At 38.1% G+C, this 27,992-nt stretch overlaps 1 protein-coding gene across 5 annotated transcripts in view; it reads right to left on the reverse strand.

Moving 5' to 3' along the window:
• The window catches only part of FHIT (fragile histidine triad diadenosine triphosphatase), a 1,391,990-nt gene that overhangs the window by 1,013,684 nt on the left and 350,314 nt on the right, over positions 1–27,992 (reverse strand). For 4 of the 5 annotated variants that reach the window (XM_026500340.3, XM_026500338.4, XM_057311857.1 and 1 more), the window contains one exon: positions 13,531–13,580. The exons of the other annotated variant lie outside the window; for it this stretch is intronic. The gene's annotated coding sequence lies outside the window, so the exon portion shown is untranslated. The remainder of the gene's footprint in view (positions 1–13,530; positions 13,581–27,992) is intronic. 5 annotated transcript variants of the gene reach the window in all.

The following is a 27,992-nucleotide window of genomic DNA, read 5'->3' on the forward strand; positions in this document are numbered from 1 at the left end:
AGGGAGACAATTTTGCATCGTGGTTAATAAGAACGTTTGAATCCTGGGCTTTACCAATCAAGTACATGACTCTATCCAGTTGTCAACCTTCGTGCTCATTCTCCTGGATGGGAAACATGGAGACAGTAACTTTGCCTTCCTCACCGAGTTATGAGGGGGACAATTTATGCAGAGGACCTGGAACATGGTTAGAATTCAGTAGAGTAGTTACCACCAGTTTTTTTATGTTTAACAGAATCTACATTTTCATCCATTATCCTCATTTTCATTCAAAGTTCATTAGAAGCACACATCACTGCATTGTTTAGTAATTAATTACTTACATTCACTAAAAGTATTTACTGGGTATCTAATAAGTCACTCTAAGTACTACGCTAGGTTGTGGGCTCCTAAGGTGATCAAAATCAAACATTAACTCGTAGAGGCTCTTAGGGGAGCTGCACCCAAGTCAAAGACTCCCCCAGGGAGTGTATCTTTTCCAGTTGAGCCAATAGGTCTAAAGGAAAGGAGGAGATCGCTCTAAGAGATACTAAAACAAAGGAGGTTGAATTAAACGCAAGGCTTGCAGGATGAGAAGGAGCTAAACACGGTGTGGAAGGCTGGCATTCTAGGAAAATAGAACACAACATTCAAAGACAGAGAGTATACAGTGTGTCTTCGTTGTTATTAAAAGTTAGTGTAAAACTCTACATTGAATAGTTTAATTTAATTAAACAACTATGTATCAAATAACCCCCAAGAGTCAGTTGCAGAACCCTGGGACATAACAGTAAGCAAAGCAGATGTGATCCATGCCCGGAGTCTTACCTTATTCCTTTGTTTAAAAAATGCACTAGAGTCAGCATTTACAACCAAGAATTCTACCTTTAGTTTTGTTCCCAAGAGATTCCATGTGCATAGAAAAACTGTAATGCTTTCTCTTGTGAGACCAGGAATACTATATAAGCCAAATAATTCCCTTTCTGCCTTAGGGTCCAGGAGCCTTACAATCAAATTTGGTTCATTCCAAGGACCTGCCAACTTACGGCAGTAAAGATGGTCACATTTCTGTTTTATGGTTAATTGTTCTATTGCTTGTCCACTACCTTTAATTTAGTAAACAGTTTCAAATTCTTTGGGGACTTGGTGGATGGGGAAAAGGAAGGGAAAGTAAAACAGGAACAGAAGGGCAAGTTTCCTGAGCTCTGGGAACTGTCCAAAGCACCTTTTGAAGTTTTCACGGTACTTCACATAGATTCTAAATGAAATGCATTCAATAATTTCTGATTGGTATGTGGATAAATGAAGACTACAAACCTTACCTAGCTCAACTTGGATTCAGTTATGGGCGGGTGTGTGTGTGTGTGTGTGTCTGAAACTTCTTATTTCTCTCTAATCTCCAGTTTGAGAGGGAGAGTTTGAAAAAGTAGCCGAAAAATTTAGCATGATTGTCACTGTGAAGCAGCTCATTAACCAAACAAAACAACTGTGGAAACCACAAGAAGAAAGTGGTACGAGAAATTTAAGGTATCCTTCGAGATTTTTTGAAGGGAACGAGGCCCTTATAATAAAACATTTCTCTTACTCTCATGCTAGTCAAAGCAAGATAATGCCATGGTTTTAATTTATGTCTAAATAACACGGGAACATGGTAAGCTTCTTTATGACAAAATTGAAATACTTGTGCAATTCTATTTCCTGATGTTTTCTCAGTTATTTTGGAAAAGAACTGTTAGTCCTTTTATATCAAAACTCCACACTGGGGAGATGAAACCATAGTAATAATCTATGTGGTTAACAACCAGGAAGAAGGGTACAAATTTAAAAGAAATTTAGAAGACACCTATTAGATATTAGAGTGCTTTAGGCTTCTGTCTTGTTCATGGCCAAATCAATCCAATTCACACACACATAAAAAACAACAAACACTACATTGAAGGAGGTATTGGAACATGTCATCCTTGTCATTAGCACAACATATTAATGAGGCTTTCTGAATTAATCTCTAACCACGAACTGGCTGTTGACGTAATGTAGTGGCAGTAAATTGTGTACCCTTTTCTTCAAGTACCTGGCAAACACCAGTTTCATGATGCTTCAAACCTTTGACAGGTAGAAAATTAAATCATTTCTGCATCCTCCTAAGATTAAATCGTTTCTGTATTCTTAAGAAACTCTTCATGCTACCAAGTACATCACTTCCCCAACTAGTTGATAAATTGAAAAGAAAATAATATTAAGCGATGGTACTTGAGGCAATAGTTAAAAGGGGAAACTCAGAAAACAAGATTGTGAAGATATATCATGAGATTTTCAAAAACGGCGTGGTGAGGGAAGGAAGGAGTTGCAGCTGAATCACATATGTTTTCACAAGGCAACTTATTCCTGAAAGCAATTACCCAAATGTGAGAGTTCCTCTCATGGTTCTCAACCTTACCCTAGGAGAACTTCTTAGAATGCAAGACTAAGAGAGCCAATTACTTCAGCACCAAGCTACATCCTAAGTCTCTGGACTTGGCAGTTCAAAAAAAACTCTGGGAAAGTGTTCTTATAAAATCTTCACTAACAACTCTGACTTTAGAAATGTAGACTCTAAAAGGATGAATGAAAACTAACCAATTAAGTAGCAAAGTAGAGAAGAGAGAGCACTGAATAAAAAGGCCTACCAGAGTTTCGGCTGTAGCTCTACCACTTAACTAGCTCATGAGAGTTAGATCATATTTGTAATAAAAATCACATCATAAAAAATTAACAATTACACAGCACTTAGCATGCCAAGGGCTTTCCATGCATTATCTAATGCAATCCCTATAACGATCTCTGAGGGAGAAACTCTCACGATGTCAGGTTGGAGAGGGGAGGTGAGTAGCTCATCCAGCACCACCCGACTGTGCTGAGTGGTGGAGTCAAGATTTGAACACAAGACTCCCCAACCCCAGAGCCCAGCCCTTAACCATGCACCGGGCAGACAGGTTCAGTATCCTCTTAGGATGATCTAAAAGGCTATTTCAGGGGCACCTGGGTGGCTCAGTCGGTTAAGCATCTGCCTTCAGCTCAGGTCATGATCCCAGGGTCCTGGGATCAAGTCCTGCATCAGGCTCCCTGCTCAGCAGGGAATCTGCTCCTCCCTTTCCTCCCCGCTCTTGCTCTCTCTCACTCTCTCTAATAAATAAGTAAAATCTTAAAATAATAAAAGGCCCCTTTCATGGTGCCTGGGTGGCACAGCCGGTTGAGCGACTAACTCTTGGTTTGTGCTCAGGTGGTGATCTCGGGGGGTTGTGAGATCGAGCTCCCCGTTGAGCTCAGGCTTTGCGCTCAGCATGGAATCTGCCTGGAACTCTCTCTCCATCTCCTTCTGCCTCTCCTATTCATGCTTGCCCTCGCACTCTCTCTCTAAAATAAATCTTAAAAAAAATAAATAAATAAATACAAGGCTTCTTTCAGCAGTGAGGTGCTACGATTATAACACAAGTTAGGATGGATAATGGAAATGACTTTATGGCCCAAGAGAGCAGTTCTTGTTTTTCTCAAAGCCTCCAATTCTCATAACACTACTTCCTCAGAGGCCGTCCTAGGGATTAGAGATGATATTAGAGCCACTAGCCCACAGCAATAATAAAGATAACATTTATACAATGCTTAGTATGTGTCAGGCACTAAGCATTTTTCACACATTAAATCATGCAATCTTCACAATGACCTTAAGAATACTATTATTTTGGGGGCTTCTCGGTGGCTCAGTCAGTTGGGCCCCCAACTCTTGGTTTTGGCTAGGATCATGATCTCAGAGTCCTGGGATTGCTCTCTCTCTCTCTAAAATGAATAGATAAATCTTTCTTTTTTTTTTTTTTAAAGAACACTATTATTTTTAGTCCCATTCTACAGATGAGGACATAGAGGCAAAGAAAGTCACTTGGTTTAAATCAGGGAGTTACTAAATTGCACACCTAGGATTCCAATCCAAACAGACTGACTCACTCAACAAACCACTACACATTGGACGTACTCCTACTGATACATGAAGGACCTTGGTTATTTTCCTAAGTCTATGTCAGCCTTATCCAGACTTTAAGATAAACTCAGGAGGACGAAACAATCCATAAGTGTATCCAGGAGGCCTGCCTACTTCTGGCTTCAGCAACTCCAAAAGGAAATAGCTAGAGAAAAATGCATCACACATATCATATGTATGTGGCTAGGACTTTTTTTTTTTCTCAGTTTCCTGGCTGATTGCTCCCTTTGTGTTAATACCGTGTTGCTTTAAGTTTACTAATAAAAACACTGAGACTCCATAAAAGTTGTTTTTTCTGCTTTCTATCTGGGAGAAATGCAGTCTGTTATTCATTTTTAAACTCTTTTTTAAAAGGTTTTATTTATTTATTTGAGAGAGAGCACAAGAGAAAACGGAGCGAGCACGAGTTGGGGAGGAGCAGAGGGAGAAGCAGACTCCCCGCTGAGCAGGGAGCCCCACATGGAGCTCGATCCCAGGATCCTAGGATGACAACCTGAGCCGAAGGCAGATGTTCAACCAACTGAGCCACCCAGGTGCCCCATCTTTAAATTATTTTAATATTTTATTTAACCCAATATGTAAAAATACTATTTCAACATGTAATAAAAATTAATAAAATATTTTCCTTTTTTTATATGAAGTATTCAAAATTGTCAGTGTGGTTCACATTTACAGCCCATCTCAGATCAGACTAATCACATTTCAAGGCCCAGTAGCCACATGTTGCTAGTGGCTACCATATTGAACAATGTAGGCTTAGTGTGATTGGCTTGAAGGAAGTCCTGATGGTTAGTATTTCTAGGTCTGTGTTCTTGGGCTGGTCAAATTCCCCAGAAAAGTGTCTTCCAATTTCTTGCCTCAGGTTTATAAACCTGCCTCTCATTAATTAACAGATTCTGGGATCTAAGTAGGAAAGCGTGGGAGCCCAATTATGGAGACTTTCACTTAATACCTCTCTTTTCATCATCATACCCCTGTCCTCAGCTTGGCCTGGTAACCCCAGTCTCAGACCCTGTGATTCACCCCCTTCAGTCTTCTCCCTGGTCAGGAAAGAAGAGGATGAGAGAAGCAGTTCCCAGGCTATGCAGGGTAGGGGAGGACTTTGGGGATCTACTAGCCATGTATTATTATTTCAACATTCTTTTCATATTCACTCACTCTCATTTTCATCAATTTATAATGCTACTAATTCCTGACCCTTTCTGGAATTTTTGTTTAGATTTCAACTCCCCACCTCCACCTTCTAAACCAGTCTCTGGCCTTTTAAGGTAGCTTCTACAATTACATTCAGCTATATTTTCCCCTTTTCTTTTTGTCCAGACTCCCTCTCCTTTTTAAAAATAAACATCTTATTTTGAGATAATTGGAGATTCACGTGCAAGTTAGAAAAAACTCAGTGATTCCATGTACCCTTTACCCAATTTCTCCCAATGGTAGTATCTTGCAAATCTGCAGTACAATAACACACCCAGGATACTAACATTGACACAGTGAAGATACAGAATATTTCCATCACCACAAGGATCCTTTTACTGCCCCTGTAAAGCCACAACCATTTCCCTCCTACCCTACCCTTCCCTAACCCTTGACAACCACAAATCTGTTCTCCATTTATATAATTTTGTCATATCAAGAATGTTCTATAAATGGAATCATACAGTATTGTCGTCTTTTGGGACTGGCTTTGTTTTTTCTCAACCTAAATCCCTGAAGATTCAGCCAAGTAGTCTCTATGCATCAAAGGTTCATTGCTGGGTACCAGTCCATAGTATGGGCATACCCCAGTTTGTTTAATCATTTACCCAATGAAGGATATCTGGATTATTTCCAGTTTTTGGCTATTACACATAAAGCTTCCATGAATATCTGTGTACGGGTTTTTGTGTGAACATAAATTTTCATTTCCTTGGGAAAGATGCCCAAGAGTATGGTAAGTACATATTTAGTTTTATAAGAAACTAACATTTTCCACTCTATAGTCCCACCAGCCCTATATGAGTAATCCAGTTTCTCTGCATTCTCACCAGCACTTGGTGCTATCACTGGATTTTTTTTTTTTTTTCAGCCATTCTGGTAAGTGGAGAGTTATACATCGTTGTGGTTCTAATGTGCATTTCCCTGATGGCTAATACTGTTGAACATCTTTTCATGTGCTTATTTGCCATCTGTGTAACCTCTTCAGTGAAATGTCTATGACTTTTGCTCATTTTTTAATTGGATTGTTTGGTTTTTTACTGTTGAGTTTGAAAGATCTTTATGTATTCTGGATACTAGTGCTTTGTGAGATATGTGGTTTGTAAATATTTTCTCCCAGTCTGCAGCTTGTGTTTTCATCCTCTTAACAGTGTCTTTAACAGAGCAAAAGTCTTACTTCTGATGAAGTCCAATATATCATTTTTTTTTCCTTTTATGTATGATGTTTGGTGTCAAGTCTAAGAACTCTTTGCCTAGCTCTAGATTCCAAAGATTTTCTCTTATGTTTTCATCTTACTGCATTATAGTTTTATGGGATTTTTTTCATATTTAAGTCCATGACATATTTTGAGTTAATTTTTTAAATTATGTTGTTAGCCAGCATATAGTACATCATTAGTCTTTGATGTAGTGTTCAATGATTCATTAGTGGAGTTAATTTTTATATAAGGTGTGAGATTAAGTTTTAGGTGCCTTTTTTGTCAACTGTTCCAAGACCATTTATTGAAAAGGTTCTCTTTTCTCCATTGAGGGAAATTGCACATTTGTCCAAAGTCAGTTGGGTATATTCATTTAGATCTACTTTTTGGGCTCCCTATCCTGATCCACTGATGTCTGTGTTTAGCACTCCAAGAATAGCCACATAGTAGCTATCATATAAGCTTTGAAATTGGGTAGACTATTGCTCCCACTTTATTCTTTTCCAATATTGTTCCTTCGTCTCCATATAAATTTTAGAATAATCCTGTCTACATAAAAAAAAAAAATCACGCTGTGATTTTGGTAGCAACTACATTAAACCTATATATCAATTTGCGGAGAACTGGTATCCTTACTAGGTTGGGACTTCCAAATCATGAACATTGTATGTTTCTCCACTTATTTAAATTTTCTATGATTTCTTTCTTCAGTATCTTGTCATTTTCTGCCTGTAAGTTCTGTAAATGTTTTATTAGATTTATACCTAAGAATTTCATAGTTTTGAGTTACTATAAATTGTATTCTTTTTAAAATTATTTATTTATTTTAAGTAATCCCTGCACCCAACTTGGGGCTTGAACTCAGGACTCTGAGATCAAGAGTCGAACACTCCTCTGTCTAAGCTAGACAGGTGCCCCCTATACACTGTATTCTTAATTACAGTGTCTACCTGTTCACCACTAGTATACAGAAATACAACTTATATTTAAAATTTATCTTATATCCTACAACCTGTTGAACTCACTGAGCTTTAAGAGGCTTTTTTTTTTTTTTAGATCACTTAGGATTTTCCAAGTAGAAAATCATGTCATCAGTAGTAGTGACAGTTTTCTTTCTTCTTTTCTATCTGTGTGCCTTTTATTTCTTTTATTGCCTTACTACATCGACTAGAAATCCCTGCACTATGTTGAACAGGAGTGGCAAAAATAGACATCCTTGCCTTATTTCCGGACTTGAAGAGCATTCTGTCTTTCATCATTAAGTATAATGTTAGTTGTGGGTAATTTAAAAAGATGCTCTTTATCAAGTTGAGGAAGTTCCCCTCTATTCCTATTTTTCTGAGAGTTTTTATCATAAATCAGTATTGAATTTATCAAATTCTTTTTCTGCATCAATTGATAAAATCATGTGATTTTTTTTCCCCCTCTTTTGTCTATAAATATGGTGCCTTACATGGATTGGCTTTTTAATATTGAACTAGCCTTGAATCCCTGGAATAGAGCCCATGGTCTATTCATTATCATGTCTATTTTTTTGATGAATTCTATTTGCTAATATATTGTTAAGGATTTTTGTGTCTATATACATGAGGATTATCGATCTATAGTTTTCTTTTTTTATATTGTTTCTGCCTGGCTTTGGTGTCTATGTAATACTAGCTTCACAAGATGAATTGTATTCTCTTCTATTTCATGGAAGAGTCTTTGTAAAATTGATGTTAAATCCTCCTTAAATGTTTGGTAGAATTCTCCAGCAAAATCATCTGGGCCTGAGATTTCTTTTGGGGGAGTTTTTAAATGAATTCAATTTCCTTAATAGTTATAGGAATATATATATTCAAACTATCTATTTCATACTGGGTAAATTGTGGAAGTTGGTGTTTTTTGAGAAAGAGATCTATTTTTTCTAAGTTGTTAAATTTACATCTGTAGAGCTGTTCACAGCATTCTTTTATTATTCTTTTGATATCTGCTGGGCCCACTGTGATATCCTGTTTCATTCCTGATATTGGTAATTTGTATCTTCTGTCCTTTTTTTTTTTTTTTTTGTCAGTCTGCCTAGATGTTTGTCAATTTTATTAACTTCTTTGAAGAACCAGTTACTCCTGCTTTCTTTTAATTAATACTTGCATGATATATGTCTTACTTCCTTTTACTTCTAATCTGCCTCTTTTGTTATATTTGAAGTGAATTTCTTATAGACAGTATATAGTGGGATCATGTTTTTCAAACAACTCTGCCCATCTCTGTTATAAGTGATATATTTAGACCATTTAACTTTAATGTAATTGTTGATATTTTAGGACTTAGCCTAGCATTTTATTTCTGTTTGCTCTTTGTTCTCTCTGGATTGTGTTTTTCTGTTTTTGTTTTCCTGCCTTCTTGTAGGTTATCTGAACATTTTCTGGAATTCTATTTTAATGAATCTAAAGTGTTTTTGAGTACATTTCCTTGTATAACTTTTATAGTGGTTGCTCTAGGTATTATATTATATATTCATAACTTATGAGTATAAAATGACCGGTGTCATTTTACCACTCTGAATAAATTATAGAAATCTTACCTCCCTTTATGTCCCTTACTGTCTCCATTTATAATTACCTTAAATATTGCAATCATTTGCAGCACATCGAGAGTACTGTAATTTTTGCTTCAATCTTTAAACATAATTTAGAAATTTCAAGAGGAAAAAAATAAGCCTAATTACCAATATTTTTGCTTACTGTGTTCTTTCTTCCTTCCTCTGTTCCAAGGTTCCTTTTTTTTTTTTTCTTTTTTAAATCATTTCCTTTCTGTTAGCCATTCTTTTGGAGTAACTCTACTGGTCACAAATTCTCTTGGTTTTCCTTCAACTGAGAATATGTTGACTTCCCTTTCATTCCTGAAGGATGTTTTCACTGGTTACAGGATTCTGAGTTAACACCAGGTGGACTGTCATTTTCATTCAGTACTTGAAAGCCTTAAGTTCCTAGGTCTTAGTAGAAACTCAAAAATAAGAGATGTAGGGAAAGCTACATATATATATATATATATATAAACTGGATCCTATTGAGTTGAAATGTCAGTAGGCTATAAGGAACTCTGATTCTGGCAGGAGAAGTAGACATGTAAAAATAATTACGTATTTTAAGAGCAAAAATGCAAGTCTGTAATGGTCAGAGTGCTGACACAGAGAGAATGAGCTGCACTGTTTGGGAGAACTGGCAGAAGCTTCTTGGAGGAGATGTGTGAGCTGGATTCTGAAGGTTCAGTAGTTCAAGGAGTTTCCAAGCAAAGGGAGAAGATGTGCAAAAGCCTAAGAGAAGTGAACATAGCATGTTTGGGAAATGATATGAAGTAATGCCAGGCTGAAGTACAGAACATTCGTAGGAATAAGGGGAGAGGAAGAGGGAAACACAGGTAAGTGGGGGAGTGCCAGGGGGCCCTCATCCTCTACTAAGGAGTTTAAGTTTTATTCTAGGTACCACAGAGAACTTCCAAATAGATGAAACTGGTGAACATAATATTCAAAACAATGACTGCTAGTATTACATGCTTTTAAATGTAGATTTTCAATGAATTATTAACACTATCTTTATTCTCATAGGTATCAAAATTTAATTTATGTACTGGTAGGAAGTGTTAAGGGCCGATAAAAATAGAAGACTCAGCTGAGCCCCTCCCTCCTGCACCCCATTTTAAACATGCTCCATCCTGCCTGTGGAATGATTTCGGGGTCTCTGTGATCAGTGAGTGAAGTAGCATGGCCCAAGTCAATGGCTAGATGGCAGCATGTTCAGTGACGTGACAAGTTTCAGCTTCCCTGTAGCTTTGAATTCCCCAGATTTTGTCAGTTTTTGTCAAAATATTAACGGGTATTTTGCATTATTTACTAAACAAAAATTTCCAATGCCAGCAGCTGAGAAAAAAATACCAGATTTATGTACAACGTGTCAAATTTATACTCTGAGCTCCAAAAATGCCCACAGGACCTTCAGAGAGAGACATGGCCACCATTTATTATGCAGACCCCCAGCCACATACCCTTCCAAACCCACTAGGAGCATCTAGAGTCTCTTCTAGAATGTAGATGGAATTCTGTTCTGGCTTCACATAGACAGGTATCACTGGTTATAACTAGCACACGCTTTTGGTAATAATTAATTTCAGCAAGGGTAGAAACAAATATAAAGCAGGATACAAATTAAAAAATCTTTATGCACAACATAAGTGCTTCTTTGAGCACAGGCTTATTTCCTTTTCAGTTCAAATCATTTTAAAAAGTCATATTTAATGTTACTGAATTGCATATTAAAAATGCTTAAAATGGAAAATTTTGTGTTCTTTATATTTTTCCACAGTAAAAAAAAATTGTCAAAGTTAAAAAAAAAAAAAGAGAGAGAGAAAAGAAATGAGTGTCCCATCCATGCTGCTTCTCAAAGGCAGACACTGTCCATGCCTTGGAAACAAGGTAGGTCAGACCCACCTGGGTACTTGATCTAATTTAGACCTGGTGGTGAGGGGTCTTCAGGTGGGTTAGGAGCTCTATAGAACTCAGCCTCCTTTAAAGGAAAGAAATCTTGAAGCCTGGTGGACTTGAAAGAAATGTCACCTTTTTAGAACAGAAAAAAGAACATATGAAAGTTTCCCCTTGAAAATGAAGAAGTGAACTAGAATATTAAGACAGGGAGCAAGCAGGCAAAAAATCATCAACCTGTTTAACTGATGCACGTCAGAATGGGAAGAAATTTGCTTGCATTCCTTTGCCACTGAAGATCATTTTCTTTTAATTCTAATTTCTTTTATGCTGTGCATGTTGTTTTGGTTTGTCTCGGTGGCTGCTATTCTTAAGTGAGTTAACTTCAGGAGTAGAAACTGGAATCTGCATGTGTTGCCAGCCCCATACTTCTTGATGAACTTGACACTTTGAATGGATTAATCTTTCAAAAGTGGAAAATTATTCCCACAGAATTCCTATCTTGAGAAAATGTCCCTTCCAAAAACACTTTCTAGTCTCGATTAAGTACCGATATCCCTTTCTACCTGAAGGCTTGTTAATTAAATTTCAAAGATCGTTATGTCAAGGGAGAATAACAAGGAATCAACCTGGGAATCTGCTTTTCTCAAATATGTTGAGTGGCTGTATTTATTTAGAATTGATCTGTATGCGTCCCTCCATTCTCTACACAGATTTTTATTTCTCCTCAGATCCTTCTTGACATCTTTTCCCATACTGCACTGAGTCCTTCCTCATACAGTTACACAACACACTATATCTGAATTATGTTTAAATCAGCAGGGAGACTGGCATCTTCTGTAGAAAACATAAGGGCTATCAAAAGTGATTTCCTGAATTTTTGCCTCATCATGACATTACTTTAATGAAGGCACCATCTCATACATGTAATAAACAATATGGTGTCTAGTAGATTTGTATAAAACGCCCAAAATTAAGCAAACACAATTACACGAGTTAGTATCATATTATCATGAAGCACTACACTTGATAATTAAAACACAAATGAAAAGCCCATTGTCTTCAGTGCCACAGTCAGTTACTGATTTTTACTATAGACTCTACTGGTCATTAGTTCACCTTCTTCCGTCTTGGGTAATTATTTCATCTAGAAAACTCCAGACCCATTTCTTCATCCATATGTACTACATGGGACCTTAGATTCTCTTAACGACTCAACGGATTCTTGGATAGTTACTATCCTACTGTAAGTTGTCTTGTTTAGGAAAAATGAAAGTTAAGATTGTGGCAATAAAGGACAGGCTGTCAACTCATTAAATAAATTCCTGTTGAAAAGTAAATGCATTGAGTATTAGCATAATTTATTATAACAATTAGAACACATTCTTGTTGTCTTTTAATTAGATTATTCCTTGTTCTGGTAATTACACTAGACAAGGAAGAATAATAGTTTCAGGATTCTAAGATCATCTGTAGACTATGTGGAAAGAGAATGATCAATAATGCTAATATACTAGAACACTTAAATTTCCAGAAAGAGATCTTTCATCATGAGCAATCCTTTATATAATCAGCATTATTTCTCAAAGTCTATGGTCATCTTTCCCAAAGTTTAAAAGTAAAGATGCTAGACAAATCACATTTATTCCACTGTTGGAAACCCAGTCAGGCTGGGCCACCTCTGGCCTCTAGTGGCTCAGACATTGCTTCACTCTCTTGCAAAATGCCAACAAATAACCACAAACGAAGGATTTAAGATGCTGTGCAGAGCAGCACGGCCAGGAGTCAGAATATCTAACAGGGAGAAGACAAGATTTTTAAGTTCTGCTCCTAGGCAAAGAATCATGTACTTCCTCAATTTAAAAATGTACTCAAATAGATGAAAATTTCTTATAAATGAGAATTAGTCTGAATATAAAAATGGTGACATTTCCATCCGTGAGGGTATTATTTGTAGAAATTAATGGGGAGGCAGCTGTATGACAGGGAACATAGCTGGGCTTTCAGATGTGGGCTGAGGCCTCTACATGTGAGTCGTATGACTGTCTCTAGTTTTATGTTTGAGAGACCAGAGAGGATTCAAATGCTCCAAAGTTCCTCTCATGCCCTATGCAACTATCACCAAACATGCTAGAAAATCCTAAAGAGCAGCTTCCAGGACTTCTAGGATTCAGACTCTTAAAAAAGTTAGGAGTTGGCATATGCCGTCATCTAGGCTAACCCTACAGTTGAGAGGGATGATGCTGGGATACACAAAGTGGACACCAGTGAATCCAAGGTTCTCTGTAGTAACGGGCAACACAAATATCCCACCAGCAGCCTGATTACAGGAATGTCAGCCCCACTGTTGACCGAGTCTGCCTTAGTCAATGCAAAGTCATAATGAGACCATGTCTAGACAGTATTGATCTCCCACCAAAGAAAAAAATAATTCAGAGTGTGACTTCTCTTTTACCTTAGTCCAAATAACACCCAAATCAGGATCTTTCATTCATACATTGCTAACATTCTCCCTCACCAAAGTCATTTTATCAACCAGGCAGCCAAGGACACACATAAGCTTCTTTTCAAGGTACGTGAAATTTTTGATATTCAAAAAGTCTTTCATATTCAAATGGTGAATGAGAAAGTTGATTAAATCTATTAAAAAATCTGGAGAAATTAAATGAGCTTTTATGTATCTTTTTTACCTTGCTAGGCAGAGGAGACAGGCGTTTAAAAAAATGAGCGTCCACGGAACCTGAAAGAATGAAAACTCAAATTAACATGGGCAAAATATCTAAAGGAGAAGGCATTAGCTTCAGTCATCTGAAAGATTTTCCAGGTGGTGGGTAATTTAGGAGCAGGGGAACATCCCTATAACCCTGCTACCCATTCCAGCTGGGAAGACATGGTTCTCCACTGAGGTACCTAAAGTCAGGAGCACCACTAAGAACTTAAGGTTCCCCACTACTTTGACCTCCAGATTGGAAGGTTTATGGGGCAGAATACTATCTTAGAGGCACCAGAGATTTGCATTTGAGTGCCCTGTAGTCAGGCATTCCAAAGCCGGGCTAAGCATCGGCTTTGCCTCCAGAAAGTCAGGGAAGAAGGGAATATGGTTTAAAACAAGAGTAGGAATGGAGTCAAAAAGTTCTCCAGGCAATGTGATAGCAAGCTAGGATAGGAAAACTCCAGCTGAAAACTCCAGAGAGAATTCTCTGACTCAGGGGCTGAACTGAAGCTGTGACTAGGAGGTACCCAGGTGATGCCACAGGGTAGAAAGCCTTATAAGGTGGGGTCTATTTGCCTCATTGAAGGAAAATGAAACAACCATCTTATTATGTTAAAATAGCATCAAGGCACAAATCTATCCAATAGAAGAAGGTTAATAAAAACATAATCCAAAGAGAGACTTTCACCACTATAAATAGTTCCTTATAAATGCTACCTAGAGACAAAGTTATGATTTCTGTGTACCTAACCAAAATAGCTTTGCAAGTCTTGGAAATAGTTTGCCCTCCAAAGCAACCAGAAGAAAGTCCCTTTAGTCCATGAGTTCTTGTCCTGCTGGGTATTGAAACTTTTGAGCATTTACTCCCCAAACTGAAATTCAAAAGGCCAACACAGTAATACCTAGATAACTAGATAAATAAGGATAACTAGAAACCTTATCTATTGATAGCACAGGCCACTCCCCCAAATTACAATTCTTGCAAGCTTAGTAAAAATCCTACATTTGTCTGAAAGGAAATGAAGGAAAACCAATAATGAATTTCCTTTTCTCGGTGTTAAAGAAAAACATAATCATGCCATGATAAACAAGAAAGAAGGATACAGTATTCATCCTTCTCTTGTCATCCAAGGAAGGTAACAATATGAGGGTTTTAGTTTAAAGCTTACCACTATGGCATATTTCCAGGACATAAGGTTAAGTTATAGACTACATCAATCCTAATACACTGGGGTTAACACAAGTATGTACACCTCCCTAGTTATCAAGAGGGAGAGATAATGGTAAAATAAATAAAACTTCTATACACATTTAAAAGATGTACTGCTTATTTCAAAATAAGGCAAGAGCAGTTGTGATTTAGGATGATTTTGTTGAAGAAACTCAACTCTCTTTAGGGAAATACAAATCCTAGCAAATACCTTTTAAAAAAACTACAAAGATATGCTATAACATTTGGTAGAATCTTATTCAACCATTCTGATTTGGCCAAATGTTAAATTAGCCAAATATAATAGGAGAAAAATTTCTCTATTGATTAGGTAATTGATTTAAAATATTCATGAACTTAGCAGAAGCATTAAGTAGTAAGTTCCAGAAACAAGAAATAAATCACATGTATGCACAAAGAGGAATGAAGGTGTTTTGTGCAATCTTAGGGAATAGATTTTTTAAGATACTTCACAAAATCATTGACTCCAGAGCAGGAAAAACCCTACATATATTAACTCAGAGCATTCTTATTCCTGCCTCCATAGTTGTTAAGAGCCACCCCCCCCCCAAAATAAAACTTATCTCCTAAGCCTTCCCCAGAATGTGATTCAACACATTGTCTATTAAAAAAAAAAAAAATGTGGGGTCCTGGCTAGCTCAGTCAGTTAAGTGTCTGCCTTCAGTTCAGGTCATGATCCTAGCATCCTGGGATTGAGCCCCACCTTGGGCTCCCTGCTCAGCAGAGAGTCTGCTTCTCCCTCCCTCTGCTCCTGTGCACACTCACGCACACTCTCTGTCTCTCCCTCTTAAATAAATAGGCTTAAAAAATTAGAAATTAAAAAAGTTTTAAAATGTTTTTAAATGTTTTCTGCCACTTAATGTCATGTGACAATTTTTTCCCCAGAGACTAACCAAATATGCCTCATTATTATATCCATCAGTTTGTAAAGCCACAAGTGAAGACAGATTCCATCCTCTCTTGTAAAAATCACACTTCAGCTTTTTCTTTTCAAAAGTGATTAATCATACCTGTGACTATCATCCAAACTTTGCTGAAATTTTCCTGAATCCTACAAAATCAGTACAAGAGCTAGAAAATGTCTTTCCGGGATGAATATGAAGGAAAGAAAAGTCTTGCCATTTCTCTTCATTTATTTCTGAATTCAGCTCGGTCTTCATTAGTGCTACATAGTTGCCTTATTATTCAATGTCCTCTGTGATCCCTGATCATTTTTCCCTGAGGGTGCATATTTGTTCACTAACTATATTACAATTTTGTGATCTGCAGGATTTTCTCTGATATTCTACTCTACATTTGTCCCAAATTAATGAATTCCATTCTTTCTGGTTTCAACTTCTCCTATTTATTAAATTCATTGAACATGGAGTTTATTTTCAAAGGAATTAATAATGCTTTATTCTCAGCTTGGTATGAACAATGAATTTAATAAGCACTGTATTTAATCAATTTTTTAAGTGAACTAAAGACAAATTTGGTTAAAATGTTAGTGTTCCAAACCTTCCATTCCCCCAGAAAAGAAATTTAGTTTGCTTGGCTTTTTTCTTCACTCCCTTTCTAAGAGAACTATTAATTTTTGTGGTGCAGAATTAATGTGATTGATAACAAAAATGGAACTAGAAGATTGGGATAAAAACAAGAGGGGAAAAGTCTAAGTCTGTAGCCTTAATAGAAATGGTAGAGCTATGAAAGTAAAAAGGTGAAAGAGAGAACCTGGCTCCTGAGCAGTGCAAAGTGAAAGAGCACTAGAAAGAGAAAAAGAATGGAAGGGGATTTTAAGAATATTTGACATGTATAGGGAACTCAGTGACTCCATCAAATGTAACTACATTTGTATTTAGGAGTCCCAGAAGAAGAAGAGAGAGAACATTTATTTGAGGAAATAATAGCTGAAAAGTTCCTAATCTGGACATCCAGATCCAGGAGGCACAGGGAACTCCCATCAAAATCAACAAAAGCAGGCTAACACCAAGACACATTACAATTTAATTCGCAAAATATAGCAATAAAGAAAAAAAGCTAAAAGCAGCAAGACAAAAGAAGTCCCTAAATTATAAGGGAAGACTCATAAGGGTAGCTGCAGATCTCTCAACAGAAACTTGGCAAGCCAGAAGAAAGTGGCATGATATACTCAACATGCTGAATGGGAAAAATCTAATACTCTATCCAGCAAGGCGGCCATTCAGAATAGAAGGAGAGATAAAGTTTCCCAGACAAACAAAAACTAAAGGAGTTTGTGACCACTAAACCAGCCCTGCAAGACATATTAAAGGGGACTCTTTGAGTAGAAAGGAAAGATGAAAAGTGACAAAGAAAGGAACAGAGAAAATCTCCAGAAACAACAAAACAGTAATAAAATGGCATTAAATACATATCTATCAATAATTACTGTGAATGTAAATGGACTAAACGCCCAATCAAAAGACATAGGGTGTCAGAATGGATTAAAAAAACAAGATTCATCTATATGCCGCTTACAAAAGACTCATTTTAGACCTAAAGACATCTGCAGATTGAAAGCGGGGGGAGGGGGGGGATGGAGAAACATTTATAATGCAAATGGATGTCAAAAGAAAGCCAGAGCAGCCATACTTATATCAGACAAACTAGATTTTAAACCAAAGACTGTAATAAGAGATGAGGAAGGGCACTATGTCATAATGAAAGGGACTATCCAACTAGATCTAATAATTGTACTTATTCATGCCCCCAACATGGGTGTACCCAAATATATAAAACAATAACAAACACAAAGGAACTAAGTGATAATAATATAATTGGGGCGCCTGGGTGGCACAGTGGTTAAGCATCTGCCTTCGGCTCAGGGCGTGATCCCGGCGTTCTGGGATCGAGCCCCACATCAGGTTCCTCTGCTATGAGCCTGCTTCTTCCTCTCCCACTCCCCCTGCTTGTGTTCCCTCTCTCGCTGGCTGTCTCTATCCTGTCAAATAAATAAATAAAATCTTTAAAAAAATAATAATAATATAATAATAGCAGAGGACTTGAACACCCCACTTACATCAGTGGACAGATCATCTAAGCAGAAAATCAACATGGAAACAATGGCTTTGAAAGATACACTGGACCAGATGGACTTAACAGATAAATGCAGAACATTCTGCCCTAAAGCAGAAGACTACACATTCTTTTCAAGTGCACATGGGACATTCTCCAGAATAGATCACAGACTAAGTCATAAATCAGGCCTCAACAAGTACAAAAAGATTGAGATCATATCATGCATATTTTCTGACCACGATGCTATGAAACTTGAAGTCATCTACAAGAAAAAAATTTGGAAAGACCACAAATGCATGGAAGTTAAACAACATGCTACTAAACAATGAATGGGTCAACCAGGAAATCAAAGGAGAAATAAAAAAAAATACATGGAAACAAATGTAAATGAAAACACAATGGTCCTAAATCTTTGGGATACAGCAAGTGCTGCAGAGAAGTTTTTAGCAATACAGGCCTACCTCAAGAAACAAGAAAAATCTCAAATAAACAACCTAACCCTACACCTACAGCAGCTAAGAAAAAGAACAAAAAATGAATCTTAAAACCAGCAGAAGAAGGGAAGTAATAAAGATTAGAGCAGGAATAAATGATACAGAAACTAAAACAACAACAACAACAACAACAATAGAACAGATCAATGAAACCAGGAACTGGTTCTATGAAAAAAAAAAGAAAAAAAAAGGAATAGTTGCCCTGTGTAATGAATAAAACGATTTTCAAAGTTCTTGAAGAGACATAAGTAAAACTGAAAATTACTTTTCAATAAGTTCAGTTGCTATCTTATTGTAAGACTGAACCACATGTGGCCCCAGCACTTACGTAGGTTATACAAATATCTTCCAGTGCTGATGTTCATTCATTTATACCTGAACTTTGATTTCCTTTAAATGTAATAAACACAGACCAGAAACAAACTGGATCATCCCAGAAATTTTCAAGAGCTCTCAGTCAGCTTTAAATGAATTTCCATTAGTTAATTTCACAGGTCAAGGTCTGGGATAACTTCTCAAGCTATGTGAGTAATTAATAAATTTATATGACAACATACTGAAAATAGAAGTCTGTTAGTATCAAATATAAAAAAAGACAACAGTGGGAGGCAACAGTTGTTGCTTAGTAATACAGTTTTAAACTACTGGCAATGCATCTAAAACAAACATATAAGAAGAAAGTTAAGAACAACCTTGTAACTTATATGATAAGCATCTTACATAAGATTATTAAGCAAACAATAAGCACTTATGGCTTTAGTACTTTGCTATACAGATCACCCAGCAAAATATGGACACAACTTCAACTATGGGGGCTTTTCATGCTTTTTTTTTAGTTGAATTCTATTATTAAAAATCTACACAGCATAACATAGTAATTATTATTCTTTTTTAAAAAGATTTTTTAACTTTATTTATTTGAGAGAAAGAGATTGAGAGCATGTGCAAGTGGGGGGAGGAACAGTGGAGGGTTGGCAGAGGGACAGGGAGAGAGAGAATTCCGAGTGGACTCCATGCTCAGCACGGAGCCATTTCGGGGCTCAACAGGATCCTGAGATCATGACCTGAGCCAAAACCAAGAGCCGGACACTCAACCGACTGAGCCACCCAGGTGCCCCATAGTAATTATTATTCTTAAAGAAGCATATAAAATAAAAGAAGCACTTTAACTAAATTAAAAATCTATCACCCTTCAGACCAATATGTTATATGTTTGTAAATTAAACCTGTCACCAATAAGATATACCACATAGCAAGGGTATACATGAATGAACAAGAGAGAATGGAGGTTTCAGAAACATATACACATATATAGTAAATGAAAACTCCAAGGTATTCTCAAAGATCTAAGCAGCCTAGACACCAATATAGTAGATCGTATCTTAAGAGAGGGGATTTGAGTTCTAAAGCCAGAGCCTAAGGCAAATGGTGCATATAGTCAAACTTAACACTGAATATCATTTTAAACACCTGCAAGGTGTGAGTTATGTTGCTTTGTTTATTCAAGCCTGATGACAAATATCTGGCAACAAACACTTGAGCCAGGCTACAGAAAGAAAGCACAGAAAAGTCTACCTACACATATCTGGGTATTCAAACTACCTTGTCTTTAAGAGACTACCAAGTCTCCACCAAGGAGTCCGTACCAGACAGGTGGTGAAGTGTAACCTTGTAAACCCTCCAACAGATTTATTCTCCTGTTTTAACATGAAAATTTCATAACTTTAATATATTAGTAGATAAGAGTAAATAAGGTAATATATACAAAAAGCACCACATACACTGACTGGCACAGGGCAGATGCCCAGTAGATAGGCTGGCTTTTAATCTAAGTCTTGTTTCATTGGACCCACAAACACACTGCTCTTTGAAACCTTGTAGAGAACATCATGGCAACTGCTTCTGTCCTTTTTGAGCTGGCATTTCCGGCTGGGCCGGGGAGACATGATGAACAGCCATCATTTGCATACTTGAAGCATAGAGTAGAGGTGAACTCACCCTGGGGATGAGTTCTGAGTGGGTATAAGGTGAATCCACTACCCATGGAAGCACATCTTTATGCTTGGGTCACATCTCAGCAGATGGGCTCCCCAATTCGGCCTGCTCTTTCCAAAGCCACAGCAAGATTCATTAGGCTCAAACCATAAGACTGTCAAACTAGGAGTGTCCATTTCTTTTTCAAAAAGGCATTCCTATCAACGCTACCAGGAAAGCACATGAACTCACGAAATCCATTTTTTCCTACCTTACACCACATATCCATCCATAGGTCCCTTTCGCCGGCACTTACTAGCAATGGGATGGCACAAAAATCTAGAAACTGTAATTCTTTTTCCTTCCTTGTCCTTCCCCCACTTCCTTCTTTTCCTTCAAATTTCTGCGTACAGTAACACCACAGCAAGAAAGAAAGTCAAATGTATTTTCCTATTAGTGGACATTTTTGTGATATACTCATTTTTTGGTCCTCATATGAACTCCCTCCAGGCGCTTCTTTATGGGAATAAGGTATCCCAAATGAAATAGAGAACTCGAGGCACAATTTTACCCTTGACATATGAAGAGAGAATATTTTTCTCCTGGATTTATGGTGTAAGGCAACTCAGCCACTTTCTTTTCTTCTTTTCCCTAGTTTGCACTTCCTACTTACTGCTGCACACCATCATCACCATCATCATAAATTTATAGAGAGCCTATGGCAGCAGCTCTAGGCAGCTCCTAAATGATCTAACCCAGATATCGTTGTCTTCGGCTCCCCTTTGGCATGAGTCTATTCACCATTCCGCTTCCTGATTGAAATCTGCTTCCGATTATTTTTCATAAGATATTTTCACTTTCTTTTCTTTCCCTTAAGTTGAATCTCTTTTATGTCTCCCCCTCATTTTCATACTCTCCTGGGCCCTCAGCACAGTTACTCTACATTTACAGGGGTTTACATCTTCAAATTTAGCAACTCTTGAGAACTTTACTACCCAACTGCCTTTTCTAAGGTAATTTTTAGCAAGGTTAACTAAGAGGAAATCTTTGGAATTCCAGGGCTCCAGTCTCAGACGTCTGCTCTAACATCACGTGGAAAGATAATGAGCAGTGTTATGGCACCTTTTCTCAACCCAGGTCAATCTCTCCAAAGACAGCCACTCTTCAGCCCCCTAGGGTTCTAACCAGGAGTCCTCAGGAGATTGGACACCCAGGTTTTGGATTTAGACAGATAGGGGTTCAAATCCAGCCTCCGGCACTTAATTTGAGTACAACCTTAAGTTATTTCACCTAAGTTTCAATTGCCTTGACTGAAAAATGAGAATGAAAATACCCACCAAATTAAATTATTGTGAGGCTGAAATGAGGTAATCTTTGTAAAATACACACAAAGTCTGGCATGTGGTAAGCAGTCCAAGTCAGTAGCCATCATTTTTATTCTTATCAGTTAAAATGTTGCATAGACTGCATTTGTCTTCCAAGAAGTTCACAAAGCTGACCTTAGAGCAGACATCAATATGTTATTTAGTAGACCCCCAGTCCCGAATACCACTTGGTTCAGTGTTTTCACACTTGGGAAGTCAGTAAATATTTTTAAATTGAAATTGAGGACACACAGAGGGTCAGTATTTGGAACCAAAGCAATAGATAACCAGTCATAAATTTGGACATATCATTAAGAGCCTCTCTTCTCAGAAAGTACGTCTCTTTTAATGAACCATGAGAGACTATGGACTCCGGGAAACAAACTGAGAGTTTCAGAGGGGAGGGAGGTGGGGGGATGGGTTAGCCTGGTGATCCGTATTACCTTAATACCAGGGCATGTTCAGCAATGAGCACTGGGTGTTACACACAAATAATGAATCATGGAACATACCTCAAAAACTAATGAAGTGCTGTATGGTGACTAACATAACATAATAAAAAAAAAGAAAGAAAGAAAGCACGTCTCTTTTAAAATATATTTACTACAGTTACCCATGGAGACCGAATATTTTTATCATCAGTTGCAAAACTGTCTCCTGAAGGGGAAAATCGTGTAATTATAACTAGAGCCGACTGCACACATTAACCTTTTATGTAAGGCAAGAACAAAAAGTCGACCCTGAGCAAGAGGCTGAGAAGCAGAGGAAGAGGGGAAGAGAAGGAAAGGAAAAAGAGAAAAAGAGAGAAAAGTTTTGATGAGGAATAGTATTTGGCTTTTGGCCCTTCCTACACCAGCACAGATAGGAGGACCATACCATTTATGACTGCTATCAATTCTCTCTATGGAAACTGAACAATGGGATGCCTCCTACCTCTCAACTCAAAAAGAGTAAAATTGCCAATTCCTACAGGACTTCTGCCTAAATGAGATACATATATATGTAAATTATTACGATGATTTTAAAAATCAGCTAAATATCTAAACTCAATGATGAAATTAATTGGGTCCAATTCACCAGAGTAAGTGAGGTTTTTTTTACTCTGGGAGATGAATAAAATCTTCTAAGGCAGAGAAATAAAAAATTCATTCATTGATCCTGATCTGTAAAAAGAGCAGTATGATCCGCTTTTGTAGCAAACAGACTGTCTTTTAAATGCTATTTCTGCCACTTGCTTGTTGGGCAAGTTAACTGATCCTTTATGTGTTTGACTTCCTCATACCTAACCTAGATAGGAAAATACCTGTGGGGAGGAGGGTACCAGGCCTGTCACTCTCTCTCTCTCCCTGGGCTCCCACATCCCTCAAAGGAGAAATTCCTAATCAGATGGGCCACACTCAAGCACGTTGGTTCTCACTAAAGGGCAGCATCACTATACAACAAAGCCTCCTTCCTTCATCTCCACTTCCTCCCCCTCTAAATTGGGAAAAGTGATTCCTCAGGGAAGGCTAAGCATTTTCTTCTCTCTCTCCTGCCTTTTTTCCAACTTTAGGCAATAGCATCTGTGATCTAAAGTGATATCCAGAGCTCTAGCTCCTGCCCCCACACTTTTATTCTGTCCTGCTACCTCACACTGTCCTCACTCAGAATTCTTCAGCATGCTGTTCATTGGAAGGAGCTATTTAAGAAGTGGGAGGAAGTCCCACTTATGAGCCCTTCCAGGTCAGCCTACCTTTATCAGTGTTCTACACTCGAAGGTCTTGGGTACTGGCCCAACTTGGTTACCATTTCCATGTTAGGGACTTCGCATTTGTTCTTCCCTATCTCTGGAATGTTTTGCAACTTGAAATTATGGAACTTTAAATCATTCAGGTCTCAGTTCAAAAGCCTTCCCTTCAGAGAGGCCTTCCCTAATCAACAAATTTTAAATAGCATCCTCACTACCACCAAGTCACTCTATTATATCAATCTATTATTTTGTTAATGGCTTTCATCCCATTTCATTACTTTCTTCATTTGTTGGCTTGTTGCCCATCCCCACCTCCTTTCTAAACATTTTTATTAAAAGGGAGGTCCAGGAAAGCAGGGTTCTTGTCTGTCTTGTTCACCGCTTAGTTATCCAGAGTTGGGTAACTATCACAAAATAGGTACTCAGTAAATCATAGCTATCATTACCCTTTCCTCTCACACCTGGTCCTGCTACCTCCTATGCCCATCCAAGTCCAATAAAGTCTTTAAAAAGCTCTTCTCCTGCACTGGTATACTATAGGCTTTCTAAATCAGAAATAAGGTGTCTCTCTTATTTATAAGTTTCTTTTCACTAATAAGAATTTATATAACCTACTCTTTATTTGAACAGTATGTTGTTCCATTTACTCTATTTGTCTTTTTTTAAATAAATTCCAATTTAAGGGACACGGCTTAGTGAGTGCTCCTATATACCAAGGATAAAGTGGCTGATGCCTTTCTTACCCACAAGGATAGTCCCAAAGAAGCACTTTTCCATGCACCCTCCAGCCCCATACACATATGTACACAGTGGGAAAGCCCACATTCACACTCCAGATAATCTCCAGCAGCGAGGCAGAGAAATACACATTGAAAAGAGCTAAACTAAAATCATAATGCTCTTGAAAACATTGCCAGTTAACATTTTCTCTTAAGAAAGTCTCAATCCCAGCAACACCAAAAAACAGCCCAGTAACATATTAAATTGGGGATTTTTAAAAGTTGGAGCTTAGAGAGTCTCTTAGAAATCTCTTCATTTCTCTACAAAATAAAATAAGGCAGAGCTCCTCCAGAGGTCCAACCAAGGCTTTCCCCTAGCATGAGAAAAGATAGCTATTTCTTTTGCTGAAGATGAATTGAAGTAGTTGGCATGAGTTTTTGGGTATAGATATAGATAGATAGATAGATAGATAGATAGATAGATATCTCCAAAATATATATATAGGCCAAATATATATTTTTAATGTGTAACAGAATATGTCAATATCAGAGTCACACTTAGCACTAAGATGCTTATACTAGGAGATTCAGGAGAATAATACTGACTCCCAGCTCCCATCTCACAGTTACTAAGAAGCATATATTCATTGAGGGGAATCTCTAGCAGCATGGACTATATTCTTTGAATTGATACTTCTTACTTTTGCTATAGTTTGCCAATTCTGTAGGGCTAAAATAGCAGAAGTTCAACGTACACAAGATACAATTCCATTCTATTCAAAACTACTCATCTTTACAGCATAATGTCTTTGTATTAAAAATCAAAAAACGGTCAACCTGACCCCATTTTCCCACTTCATGGACAAAGAATGTAGACAGATATCATACTCAGAGAAGGTGCAAAAAATATCTCCATGCATATTTAATTTAAGAACCAAATAAGCAGACCTGTGCCTTTCTACGATATAGTTAAACCTTAACAATGCTTATACACACCTTTCTTGGAAGTAGGCTTGATATAAACCCTTAAAAAAAAGAATAAAACCAAAATTTCTATAAGTGTTGTGAGGGTTAATTTTATATATCAATTTGACTGGATCAATGTGTGCCCAGATATTTGATCAAACATTATTCTGGGTATGTTTGTAAGGGTATTTTGCATGAGTTTAACATGCAAATCAATAGGCTGAGGTCCAGAGAAGATGGCGGAGTGGAGGATCCAGGCTCACCTCATCCTATAGATACAGCTGGATAATACCCACATCAGTGTAAGTGATCCAGTAAATGACCCGAGGACTGGCAGAACAGACTCCCTACTGCAAAATGTAGAGAAGAGACCATATCTAAGAGGGTAGAAAGGGTAGAGAAGTGGTCAGGAACCAAATGGACCCATGGGACTGTCCATGAGAGGGAGGCACGCTGCAGGCATAGAGCAGGAAGAGGAGCAGACCCCCACACCAGGCACCCCAAGCATGCAGGACCCACAGTGGGAAGACAAATCCCCATAACATTTGGTTTTGAAAACTAGAAGGGCCTAACTCCATGAGTACTTACAATCAGTGGGGCTTAATACCTGGAATGTTGAAAATCAGTGAGTATGGTTCTGGGAGAGCTGAAGGCAATATGAAATAGTCTCCATCCTTAAAGAGACAGCAAAACAGCCATGCTGAGATACAACATAGAAGCACAGTTTGAAACCACCTGGTATATATGGAAAGGAGACTTATTTACTAATCACAGACCCAGTTGCTAGAGAAGCAGGGATCTTTAGGAGACTTCTCCAAGAACAAAAGGGCTGGTGGGCACACTTCCCTTCCCCTTTTCTCCAGCCTAGTTACATGGACACCTGCCAGACAAGTGCACAATGAACACTCTCCACCTAGCTCACCAAAAGCACACTCCACCTCATGTTCTCCTGCAGACCCACCCTCTCCATCACAGTCTGGGCAAGACTTTCCCAAGCAGCTGTAGCTCTTCCCCTACAGCAGACCTGCACAGACCTTACTGGCTCCCCACACCCTGCTCCTGTGTTCTCCTGTGGACCTGCTCCCTCCAATATACCCTTGACCAGAGCCCATCCAAAGCCATGTCACAAGCCTGGCATCATGCAGGCAGCCCGACAGCACCCAGCACCACTCCAAAGTGACTCCTGCCCCAGGAAGAGAGGAAGATAACCTCACACACCAATCCAACTGTGGTTCCAGTAGAGGGCTAGAGGCAGACACCAGGTCTGACTGCAGGCCCTGTCCACCAATAAAAGCTTCTCAGGGAACCACACAAGGAAAGCCACCCTACAGTTCAGTGCTACCACATCTCTGGCACACACCTCGTCTGACACAATTCAAGCCTAAGGTGGCCCCAAACTGACCCACTAACAACAGTGACCAAACCCTGCCTACAACAGACAAAGAGCCATTGCAGACAACTGTACTAAAGGAAAAAGTGGCTCACCCACAATAGCAGAGTGTATGCAACACACATAGGAGATACCCCTGAAGTACCAGATTCTGGTGAAGAGAAGACATTACAGTACAGGGCACTATAGCACCCCTTCTTCATAAGGCCACTACTTTGAAGAGCAACAGACATAGCTGACTTTCTTAACACACAGGAAAATATACAGAGTTACACAACATGAAGAGACCGAGGAATATGTGCTAAATGAAAATAAAGGACAAAAATCACAGCAAGAGACCTACATGAAATGGATATAAGTAATATCTAAAAGAGAACTTATACTAATGGTCATAAATATACTCACTGGACTTGAGAAAAGAGTGGAAGACCTCAGTGAGATCCTTAATGAACAGATAGAGAACATAAAAAAGAACCAAACAGAGACGAAGAACTCAATAACTGAAATGAAAAATATACTAGTTGGAATAATAGTAGACTAGAGGAAGCAGAAAAACAGATCAGCAACCTGGAGGACAGAGTAATGGAAAGCAATCAGGCTAAACAGGAAAGAGAAAAAAATAATAATAAAGCATGGAAATAGACTAAGGGAATTCAGTGACACCATCAAGTGTAATAACATTTGCATTATAGGACTCCCAGAAGGAAAAGAGAGAGAAAAGGGCACAAAAATGTATTTGAAAAAATAACAGCTGATGGGGCACCTGGGTGGCTCAGTTGGTTGAGCATCCGTCTCTTGATTTCAACTCATGTCATGATCTAAGGTTGTGAGATTGAGCCCCACATTGGGCTCTGCACTGGGCATGGAGCCTGCTTAAGATTCTCTCTCTCCCTCTCCCTCTGTCCCTTCCCCCCATCTAAAAAAATAAATAAAAATAAGAGCTGAAAACTGCCTGAATCAAAGGAAACAGAAATCCAGATCCAGGAGGCACAGAAAGCCCCCAAGAAGATCAACCCAAGGAAGTCTACACCAAGACACAGAATAATGGAAATCACAAAAAGTAGTGATAAAAAGAGAATTTTAAAAGCAGTAAGAGAGGGGCAGGTGGCTCAGTCAGTTAAACATCTGCCTTCGGCTCAGGTCATGAGTGTCTGGCTCCTTGCTCAGTGGGGAGTCTGCTTCTCCCACTCCCTCTGCCCCTTCCCCTGTTTGTGTTCTCACTCTCTCCCTCATAAATAAATAAAATCTTTAATCAAAAAAAAAAAAAAAAGGAGTAAGAGAAAAGAAAACAGTTACATACAAGTAAAACCCCATAAGGTATCAGCTGATTTTTCAGCAGAAACTTTACAGGCCAGAAGAGAGTGTCATAGAAAAAACCTGCAACCAAGAATACTGCATCCAACATGGCTATCATTAAGAATAGAAGGATAAATAAAAAGTTTTCCAGAAAAATAAAAGTTAAAGGAATTCATCACCAGGAAACTAGACCTATAAGAAATGTTAAAGGAGACTCACTGAGTAGAAAGGAAAGACCATAAGCAGGAGTAAGAAAAG

Source organism: Ursus arctos, unplaced genomic scaffold, assembly GCF_023065955.2.
Source record: "Ursus arctos isolate Adak ecotype North America unplaced genomic scaffold, UrsArc2.0 scaffold_14, whole genome shotgun sequence".
In the NCBI taxonomy this organism is placed as follows: Eukaryota; Metazoa; Chordata; class Mammalia; order Carnivora; family Ursidae; genus Ursus; species Ursus arctos.